Here is an 8377-nt window from a genome sequence, read left to right as displayed (position 1 = left end):
TGTTGGGCTCGAGTTATTTTAATTATTTTTTCCCCCTCCTTTCCACGAAAAACTTTGTCAACTTTGATGAACTTTCGGGTTTCGACTTTCTTAAAGGGCCCGCCAGGCTCTGAGCCCGCGGTGGGGCCGGGCCGTTCCCTCCGCTCATCCCCGGGGCGGGGAGACGTGACTCAGCCCCGCGGGGTTCCGAGAGCCCCAGGACGGCACCTTTGTGACCCCCGATGAGAGCCCCAAGCCCCAAGAACAGCAGCCCTGAGGGCTCAGGACGAGGATCCTCTCACTCCGAGACAGCGGCCCTGAGCCTCAGGAGAGCAGCCCCAAATCTGCCCCGACAGCACCCCCGGTCGCCTGGGGACAACAGCCTGGTTCCTCCTGCCAGGGCAGCCCCACATCCATCCTCACGGACACCGATCTGCGCCCCGTGCAAAGCCCTGTTCTTGGGCCCGGGAGGAGGAGCCGGGTTGAGGCACAGAAGCATAGAATCCCGTAGTGGTTTGGGTGGGAAGGGACCTTAAATTTCATCTCGTTCAACCCCCCTGCCATGGGCAGGGACACCTTCCATTAGACCAGGTTGCTACAAGCCCCATCCAACCTGGCCTTGGACATTTCCAGGGATGGGGCAGCCACAACTTTTCTGGGCAACTTGAGCCAGAGCCTCACCACCCTCATTATCCATCTCCTTTCCTTTCTCCCTGCCCAATAGGGTGCCCAACTGGCCACATCCTAAAGCACAGCCCACAGCTGGAAAACATAAGCAGAAAATGGAATACATAGCCAATTCCTGCACACTGCATCCCACAGCTTGGTTCCTCTGCAAGGCGAAGGTGTAAAACCCCAAGAGCTTGGGTCAACCTGACAAGTGGGACATGTCCAGGGATCTGAGCCCCGTTATTTTAACCAGCGTTTCTTGTGCCCAGTCTGTGCTTCTTCCCCAGCGCCGAGGCCAGGTGAAAGAGGGGAAACATCAGCCCTGCCCTGCCCTGGAGGTCCCTGTGTGCTCCCTGTCCTCCATTGGCCCTGGCTGGAGACACCTGTGCTGTCCCCATGGCACTGCATGTCACTTCAGAGTCAAACTGAGTCCACACCTTGCTCTGAGTGACCATTTCGTTCCAGCAGGAGCTCAGGTTTTGCCTCATGTGCGTGTTGTGAAGAGGTGTGAGCCTGGCTGGGGGTAACCACAGCTGATTTCCCACCACACCTGGGTCCACTGCCCTGTTCAAGCCCCAGCCTCTAACTCCATTTGCCACCTGGATACACAGAGGCTCCCTGTGAAAACGTAACCCTAAATTCAGCCATCCCCCTGCACAAGCATCGTCCCACACAACCCACGGCACTCCGAGTCTGGCACCAGAGAAGCAATACAGGAAACACCATCACCAAGGTGGTGCCCCCAGCCAAGTAAGTGCATGTGGGGCCAAGTAATTCCTCACAGGAGGTGTGTTGGAGGGAATGAAGCATCCTCCTGGGAGCATGGGCCTTATGCTTCCCTGCTTTCTAGGTTCTGGCTTTTAGCAGCAGCAGCTGTTTGCATGCAGCACAGGGGGTCTGTGGACAGAGTCCTCACACAGACAGCAGCAAAGCGACCACTTCTTTTTCCAAGGCTTTGTAATGAGCTGCTAAGCCAGAGAGCCTGATCCCTGCCAGGTCCTGCATGAGGGGAGAAAACTCCCACTTTTTGACTTAAAAACCCAATTTATTCATTCAAAATGCTATCCTACAGGATGGTTTTGGAGAGACTTTTCACACACCAGCTCTGAGCACCACAGCAAGAGTCCCTCCAATCCACCCATGGAGTTCGGCACGGACAGATCCAAATCAGAGCAAGCACTTTCTCCAGTCTTCAGGGATGCTGCCCTTCACCAAAACTTTGTCCCCAAGGCTGGGTGACAGCCCCATAAGGCTGTGCAGGCATAACTCCCAGGAACAGTGTTGCCTGCCATTCCTCAAAGACTTGAAGCAAGCCCATCGTGACAAAGTCCAGGAATATTTGCTTCCTGTGCCAATGGAGCAAAAACCAGCGTAAGCTCACAGCGCTTTCTCTGTGCTTAGGTTTGGTGCTTCACTTTCTACAGACTTGGAGTGAGGAGCCTGAGGCAAGTGGAGGAGGGCATGAAAGGGTGGAATTCACAGCAGCAGCAGGTTTTCATCAGACCCCCAAGGAAGCCATGCTGCACACACATGCAGAGGAGACATTCTGCCTCTTCCAGAGCAGGAAAACCCTGGCCACAATCAGAAGAGTTTCTGTATCCATCACTCTGGGGCAATATCAGTGGGTCTACCACATCACTGCCACACTGATGGCCACAACCTGGGGTTTATTTTGTAGGCAAATCCATGGCATTGGGCTGGAGATAAGTATCCTCCTTGCACACCCACCCCTCAGAGCTGTATGTGGTGGCAGCATCCCTACATCCCAGTATCTTGTGGCTCATAGTGCCTTTGATATCTTCATAAACATCACACCCAGGCAGCCTCTCCCCTCCCAAAGCACTGCAGCATGTGCTTCAACACATGGAGCCCTTGATGGTCCAACCAGCTGTGCACAGAGGGGATGTTTTCTCCCCTCAGGAACTTAAAGGGATGGACAGAAGGTGGGACAAATGAAGCCATCACTGCTACCAGCTTGTGTAGGTGAGCCGGTCCACCAGAAAATGGTGATGGCTCTGCAGAGATTTTGGCTGAGGGTTCCACTTCCACGTGGAGATGCTCAGCTTTAAGTGTGCTGAACCAGTGCAGGACCAGGCAACACTTCAGTTTGGACCTTGCTTACCCATGTCTTGCAGTGCTGTATTTTTACACCAACACTTTTCCTCCTAAAGTATCTTCCACTCAACAGCATCTGGCTCTGCAGTCTGGCCAAGGGCTGCACCAGAGCCTTGTCCTTGCCATACCATGTCCACCAAGATGTGACGGTTAGAAGAGCAGAGGTGATGCTGTGAGCCATCCAACATCCTCTTACCTCTCCCACATCAATTCCTCATCAGGGTGGACAAGCTGACAGTGAACCCTGTGACCATGTCCCCCACAAGCAGCTCCAACCATGCTGCCCTGCAAACGATAGGAACTACAGAGCCTCACCAGGGAAAAGGAGTAAAAGCTGTGAGGTGTTCACAGCCAACAAGCAGGTCCTAGAAAGGGGGTTAACAAAGTACTTGAGATAGAAACAGGTTGGAATCAGCTGAGACATCAAGGTGGGACTTGGAATGACAGCCAGCTGTGGACAATCTTGTGTTTTCACCCAGCTTTGCATTATCCAATTCTCACTCTTGAACAAGCAGGTGACCAGCTCAGGACGCTGGTTAAAGTGGTAACGAGGGATGTCTCCCTCCAGCTGGGCTCCTGCATCCTGCCCACTCATTCTGGGACCCCAGACCTCCTTCGCCCACCTGTAGAGAGGCGATGAATGTTATTTTGGGCATCATGGTGGTTGTCATAGCGAGTACTTTAGGCCCCTGTTCCTGCCAAGCCCATCACAGGCAGTGCCACACTGGCTGAGGTGCTGGATTGTTTTTGCTGTTTCTCAGTGCTTATCTGGGACAACAACTGAGCCTTGGCCCTTGTCCCAGGGCAGAGAGGATGCTCCCATGCCACTTCCAACATTTCTGAGGTACGGTGAAGGGAGGATTTCCTCTGCTTGCCACTGGCACCAATGTCTCCTCCTCCTCCTGTCCTTGTCTAGGAGGTCCCACATCTCCCCAGACTGCTCTGCTGCTCTCCTCCATCCTCTGCCCATTCCAGCTCTTGACTCATGCTCTTAGTCTTTCTGGTTAATTATTCTGGACTGGCATTTTGCTATGCTGACTGGAAAGAGGCCACCAACCACAAGACATGGAGGAACCCTGATTTCAAACAAGCAGTGAGACCAGACAACATTCTGTCACTGCTCAGACCAGTGACGGGCACGTCCAAGCCGAGTGCTGGTGTCACCAAAGACTCTTTACAGGGCCTCAGATGAGTTCTCAGAGAACTTTCTGGCCACAGGCAGGCGAAGGCTTTGGGGCTGCTTTTGGTAAGGATCAGCATCCAAACATCTGGAGACTTGTTATAGCAAAGGTGGGAAGGGACCTCAGAACTCTCCCATCCAATATCCGGCAGGACTGTCACTAGCACTGGGTCAGGTTGGTCCTGCCTTGAAAACCCCTAAGGATGGACCAACCCCATCTCTCCAGGTGTCCATCCCAAGGCTGCACCATCCAGCAGGGAAGAAGTCTTCCCTAACACCTATCCTGACCCTCTCAAGCCACCATGTGTGGCTGCTGCCCCACGTAACATCATCTGCTGCCATTATCAAGGAAAGTGTAACTCCACCATCTTCATAACTACCCCCCTAGGGAGGTGTACGCTGCAGGTAGACCCCTGTTCAACCTCTTTTGGCCAGACTAATCCAGCCCAGTTCCTTGCTGACCCCTCACCAGCACCTTCTGTGCTTCCCCCTCTCCCAGTCTGCATCTCTGCCTGACACAGAGCCTACCCAGCCATTCTTCCCACCCTGCAGCCTCCTTTGGTCTATCTGTCTCAAAACAGCAGGGATGGCACTTGTTCAAGGCCAAGCTGAAGAGGAGCTCCCAACCCCTTCCATGGATTTGGTCCTTCCACTGCACCAAACGCCATGTCACTACAACAGCGCTAAGCACCACAAAGGGCAGAGGATAAAAGCTGTGGCAGGAAAATTCGTACCAGGGACCCCTGATATTTGGGTACTGAATCACAGGATGCAGTTAGCCCCATCCTGGGAGCTGTGCAGGACTTTGAGTGGCCCAGTGGGTGCAGGGCAGAGACAAGCAGCAGTGGAATTGCAGGGCTCATCCAGCATCACATGCCTGGAGTAGCTGCTTTGAGGACGGCAGCGAGCACTTTCAAACTTTAATTCCTTTCCGTACGTCACCGCTTGTCTCCTCCAGCTCCGCCTTCCCCCAGGAGGACAAGCTGAAGCTAACTGAGAGAGACAAGGGCTCGGAGGTGTGCGCAAATGTTTGTTCAGACGCGTTGGATCGCTGCAAAGCTGCTTTTATGGGCATTTCGGAGCAGCTCCTGGCAGCGCCGCACAAGCTGAGCTCCGCGGACGCTGCGGTGCCCCATGACGTGAACCCACCAAGTGGGCTTCCGACCAAAAACGGGTGAGGAGAGCTTCTGTTTACACAATTTGAATAAAAAGATAGCGCCAAACAGAAAAGCCTGCTTGGAGCCAGGAGCAGGAACAATAAACCCAAACACTTTCTCTGATGGGTTGCAGATGCAGCATTGCCGGTGATCTGGTGGACAAAGCATGGCTGCATGGCAGGATCTGTCACTTAGTCACCTAGGAAATGAAGACAGGACTTTAGTCTGCCCCAAAACTCATACTTTTTTTGCCTAGAAGATGAAATACAGAGAAGAAGGAGGGCAATGCTCCTCCTTGCTTGTGCAGCACTGACACAGTGCACTGTTATCTCTTTAGTTTCATAATTAATGTGTCATTTGCACTGCCAGGCATATCAAATATGAGGGGATGAACCAGGGGGAATCCTTTACAGAGAATGTGTTAATTAAAGGCCCCAAAGCCAGCTCAGCCCTGTGCATGGGATGGCCACACACCTGGCTCTAGCCTGCACCTGGCTCTAGCCTGCACTAAACTGCTGCCCAAGGTGCATCCATGGCTGATCATTAACGAGGACTTTTTGAAGTGTGGGGTGCAGGCTGTCTCAGCTCCAGGTCCAGAAGATGTGCCCAGACCTGGCGGACATGTTGGAGCATCAGGGCTCTCCCTCTGTGTCCATCCCCTGCAGCTCCTTCCACCATCGTTCAGCCATGAGAGCAGCTGAAGCCACCACCATGGTGCTCTTGTGGGCCAAAACTCTCACAGTGCAGCTGGACCTCACCAACGACAGGATCATTCCATTGCCTCATCCGCAGAGGAGCTGGGAGCTGCCCAGCTTGCCGTGGTCCCATGCCAGCTGTAATGGAGGGATTTCTGCAGTTGGATCTGTCCCTCCTCACTGGAGCCATGTCAGGAGCTGCCCCGCTGGCAGAGGGACAGGCTCAAGGCTCCCCAGCCCTGCTGTCACCACCACCAGCAGCAGGCACAGCTCTGCTCTGGCACCTGGCACTCAGCATTAACAAAGTGGCACCAGTGGGTCTCCAGACCTGTCCCAGCAGCAGGGAGGAGGCACAGCACCTCTGGCAAGTCCTGCCAAGATCCTGCCCCTTCCCTACTCTGCAGTCGTTTGAGTGAGGTTTTGACCGGGTGCTCAGTGAGAGCATCAGCTTCAGTGCCAACAGGGATGTGGAGCAGCAGGGATGGGACGTGGCTTGACCCAGACTACCAAGAGACAATCAGTGTTATTGGTGTCCTGAGCCCTCATGTGTGGTCCTACCCCCAGGATCTGGCCCAGGCCCCTCAGGGTGTCAGCAGATCCAGCTTTGGATCCCTCAGCCAGGTGCTACCAAGTAGAGGACCATGTCCCATCCTGCTCTCCAGAGCCACCTCTGACCATCAACAGGGCTCTGCAGGCCTCATCCTCTGCTACATCATCTTCATCCCTAACGAACAGACATTATGGATCATATGGAGGGGAGAAATGCTCCCAAAGTCTGCCATTAAGTATCTGGACAGCCAAAGAGGGCCACCTCTGTAAGGGAGGAGGTGGGCAGCTTTGAGCCGTGCCATGGGATACAACCCCTGGTCACAGCAGAACGCACCAACCCGAACTCCCCGAGAGAAAGGCATCCCATTTTCACCATGGTTATTAATGTCCAGCCCCTCTGCACACTGGAGACCTTGTCAAACAAAACAAAAGGACTTGTTGTGGAGGAATCCTTGGCAACACGACCAACATACACATGACCTTCCGACTTGGAAAACAGATTGTCAAAAACCCAAGCAAGCGATCCTGCCACATACGGCACGGCTCAGCTCCCCTGCCGCCGCTGCGAGTCCCAAAGCCTCCTGGAGCACGCCAGAGAGCAAGAGGGGGCGTGTGGGATGAGCATCACTCCAGCCTGGATGTGGCACTTTCTCTGTGGCAGCTGCAAGCTTGGAAAAGCCCTTTATCAGCTCATTTATCATGTCCTTCCCCAGGACACTCCCAGCTCTCATGGGTTCCCCTCAGGCAGCCCTCTGCACATCCACCCCGGGGTATGTGTCCATGGGTGCCCTCGGGGGTAGGGAAGAAGTCTCCTTGCAGCTTCCTTCCTCCTCCCTGCTGTTCTCCAGGTGCTGAGCACTGCGGAGGACAGCCTGGGACACCTCCATTTTCAGACACCCTGTGTGACAGTGCCCAGCATGGGGGAGATCCCAGCATGGATGTGGCACAGAGGAGACTTCCTGCTGACTGCAGCCTCCCATCTCCTCTGGCCAAGCAGGACCCATGCTCTCCTCCTGGAGATGACACCGCCCATCCAAGGGTGCAACCTGCTGTGCAAAAGCTGCTGCCAGAACTCTGAAGGCTGCTCCTCAGTCATGTGAATAACAAGAGGGATTAGCAAGTCAGGGGATGATGAGAGCTAAAGCGTTGCCTTGCAAGAGGCTGCTCCATCCATCCTGCTCGTCTTTGGGCAGAGAAGGGAAGGTGGAGGGCAGCACTGGGGCAGGCCAGGGATGCCAGCACGGCTCCACTGTCCCCCCTGCCCTCCTGGAGCTGGGGGTACAATGAAAGCCAATGTGCCACAGCAACACCCTTCCCAGTGCTGTTCCCACATGGGGGATGCACCACAGCCAAGGCTCCTGCACCACCTGCGGGGTTTTCACAGACTCCTCAGCTTGGGCACAGCCCAGAGTTCCCAACGGGCACAGTTAATGGCCCATTTCCATCCTCAGGCCACCCCAAGTCTCACCCCTTGGAGTTTCCAGCCTTGGCAGCAAACCAACACAGTACATCTTCCCAGTTTTCAATCCCAGCAAGACCAGACTTGTTTAAACTGGGTTATTTAGATGATTTGGTGTATGTTGGACATCCAGCCTGAAAGATTCAGCTCATGATGAAAATTTGGCAAAGCCCTAAAACCAGGGAAAACAGAGAGTTTTATCATGGGAAGCACTGGTCCCTGAGAGGAGCTGTAATTATTTCTGTCCTGCTTCGACCACAGTGCGTAAACACCATGGACTGACGGCACAAGGGCCGATTTTCCAGAGCTGATCCCTTCGGCTGATGGGACAAGCTGGGGTGCAAAGTGCCCATGTTGCTGCAAGGAACATGCTGGACTCTCACCTGCAGTCTAGGCATTTCCCCCCAGATCCCTATGAAACACCTGTTGCATCACTGACCATCACCAGTGCAAACTTCCCTGAAAAAATCCGTTTTCATGCAAGGAATACAGCTTGGAAAATTCCAGCCTCGGTGGGGAACAACAAGCAAGGGGCTGTGATGGAAACTATTTTGCAACCTTAATTATTTTACCC

This window comes from Corvus hawaiiensis, chromosome 13, assembly GCF_020740725.1.
Source record: "Corvus hawaiiensis isolate bCorHaw1 chromosome 13, bCorHaw1.pri.cur, whole genome shotgun sequence".
NCBI classification, from domain to species: Eukaryota; Metazoa; Chordata; class Aves; order Passeriformes; family Corvidae; genus Corvus; species Corvus hawaiiensis.
Note: the sequence above shows the minus strand (reverse complement) of the source record.